The sequence below is a fragment of the Grammomys surdaster genome, unplaced genomic scaffold (genome assembly GCF_004785775.1).
Source record: "Grammomys surdaster isolate TR1022 unplaced genomic scaffold, NIH_TR_1.0 97, whole genome shotgun sequence".
In the NCBI taxonomy this organism is placed as follows: Eukaryota; Metazoa; Chordata; class Mammalia; order Rodentia; family Muridae; genus Grammomys; species Grammomys surdaster.
Window position 1 is genome coordinate 14,338,160 of NW_021604576.1, and position 3,133 is coordinate 14,341,292.

A 3,133-nucleotide genomic window follows, 5' to 3' on the forward strand; every position below is an offset into this window, starting at 1 on the left:
TTCTTTCTTTCTTTCTTTCTTTCTTTCTTTCTTTCTTTCTTTCTTTCCATTCCAGATTTTATTCTCCCCCACCTCTAGTCTACCCTCTGACCGTTCAACATCTCATACTTCCTCCCCATCTCCCTATCTCCATGAGGATGTTCCTACCCTGTAACCCCCACCCCACCTGAACTCTAAACTCCCTAGGGCTTCCAGTGTCTTGAGGGTTAGGTGCATTATCTCTGATTAAATACAGACACAGCAATCCTTTGCTGTATATGTGTTGGGGGCCTTATATCAGCTAATCTATGTTGCCTTTTTTGTGGTCCAGTGTTTGAGAGACCTTGGGGATTCAGATTAATTGAGACTGCTGGTTCTCCTACATGGTCACCCTTCTCCCCGGCTTCTTTCAGTCTTTCCCTTATTCAACCACAGCAGTCAGCAGATTCTGTCCATTGGTTGGGTATAAATATCTGCATCTGACTCTTTCAGCTGCTTGATAGGTCTTCCAAAGGGAAGTCATAAAGCTAAACATTTGTATTTATTCCTTATTATGAACTAGTATTGTCATGCTTGATATCTGTGGGGTAAAATTTATGGCTTATTCTGCTTTCTGGGTTCTTTATCCACCAACTATCATATCTAGCAGTGGTAATAATTTTCATTGTATATTTTGTCATCCAAATTTCTACAATTTAGCTTTAGGAATAAGTTCAAGTGTATTATTCATTCTTCAGAAGATCCCAGGCAAAGTTTGACAGATAAGTCCCCAGAATGCTCAGCCTAAGTTTCTAGATGGTTCTTAAAAGTTCTTACCAAGAAACAGCATTCTTGAAGTTTTTGAGTATCAAATATTTGTCAAAAATCTCAAAAGAATACTTGCCTATATTTTTAAATATAAATAATGTTACTCCATGATTTCTTGGTATTAAAAAAAAGTCTGAAAAAGAATTCTAAAACCAATCTGATTTTCTTTCCTTCATATACAGAGTGCTTTTTTTAACCATTACTGAATAACATTTCTTCTTCCAAATGTTCAAATGATCCTTTTCGTTTTACTTTCTTAAAATTAATCATTTTATTAAGATCTATTATGGAATTTGACTTTTATTTGTGAATTCTCAGGTACATTATGTTTTGTCAATTTTACATTTTAAATAGACTAGCCAAATTTCTCAGAGTTTCAGTAGACTGTTCTCTCTATGCCTTGGCTTGGTTCTCTTCTCCCTGCTCTTATTATACACACCATCCCTTGCCTTGCTTGACTTCTACTGCCAACAATTTCTAATTATTTAATCTATTTCATTTCACTCTCCATATAATGTATATTAAGTACCATTTCTCTCAGTCTATTTTGTAAAAGATTTAAAATATTTTTCTTTCAATGTTTTACCCTTACACCTAAAATTTTCACCTTTTCTTTTTATTTCTATTAATATATGTCATTCTTTATATGCTTCGAAAATTCACCTGACTTCTTTGAATTCAGTTGCAGCACTTGGATTGTGTCCTATCTTCCTGTTTAACTGTGTTTGTAGCCTGTTTCTATACTGGCGCTATACCATTTGAACAATTTCATATTTTATTGCAACGTTTCTTCTAAAATCCAAATCCTTGTTGCTGTTCTCTGCAGGACTGTTAAAATCTCCTTCTCAGCCTTAGAGCTGAAGAGACTTGCCATGCTACTTCTGTAAAGGATTCACACAAGTAAACTGTTAACGTCTTTGTGTGACTTGGAGAATGAACATATTCAGAGTGGCATTAACTATCCTCTATGTTCATTTGATTTTAGGGCCTGCTGTCCAAAGTTGGGATCTCATTAAAATTGTCTCTTTTTTTTGGTAAAAGTCATTGCTTGTGTGTATTTTCTTTGCTTTTCTAAAGCATATCTTGTTACTTTAAAATAATATGAAAGTATGAGTTTTATGAATAATAATGTCAGCCTCAAAAAGAAGTGGGGGATATTCCCCATCATATAGGAAAACATACTTTCTTGACATGGTATTATAGTCATGACCCAGTAATGAAAATTCAAACCAATGAAGTAGAATGAGTCCATACAAAGAATAATTTCACCAACAAAAAAGTATAAAACCTTGTAAATGAACTATAAAAAATATTTGCTTAATCCACATTAAAGGTAAGAACTGGAAATATTATAATATAATAGATATATCGGTAAAGTACTATAGAGGGGCAAAAACTCTAGACAAGGAATAGTGATACAAGACTTTAATCCTAGAACTTAGGAAGCAAAGAACGGTTGATCTCTGAGTTCAAAGCCAACATTGTCTACAAAATGAGACCCCATGAAAAACAAAATCAAAACAAAATAACACCAACAACATTTTAAAACACATAAGAAAGAAGTTGTTGATGGTGAGTTAAAAATAGCAGTACATAGCTATGCATACTCAGGATACCTTCGGTTTCTCTGTACCTCAGTTTCTTTACCTTTAAAGTGAGAATTAAAATTTTGAAGTAGAAAAGTTTAAAACATTATTTGGCAAGTAAAAACTTTTATTACTCTAATACTGAAATAAAATGAAGGAAGGCTTTGTGATGTAAAAGAAATAGCACAAAACAGTAAGGTAAATATGAAAGAAGGCAAGAAAATATTAACAGTACCTAATACAATTGATAGACAGGGCCACAGTGGTAAATCATTGCAAAGTAAATAAACTAAGAAAACAGCTTGGTAAAGGCATGCACAAAAGGAACACCCAGGCTATTTGGAATAGAACAAATCACAATGCTATAAGTTTAACTATAATGTCACTGTTATATTTTTGGATAGCAACAATTTCATAAGTTTCAACTTAAATAGGAATCTGTGAGGTATTCAAATTCATTAGTAATTGAAAATAGACAAAATAAACCCACAGTTGAAAAAAATGCCTACATCCTGCCAAATACTGACAGAGCTGCCAAGATTTAGGGACATTTACACCCTACCTCTGTAAGGTTTGGAAGACACTCTCCACTGTCTTCAACAAAGCACTAGTTAAGACCGGCATGCATTATGCACTTGTTCAACGACACACCAAGTACACTTAAATATTCCTGGTTAAAGCTCCAATTCATAAATGAAGATGGATCATGAATTGTGTGCAAAAGGAAAAAAATTAAAACTACAATAAACAAATAAAACCTT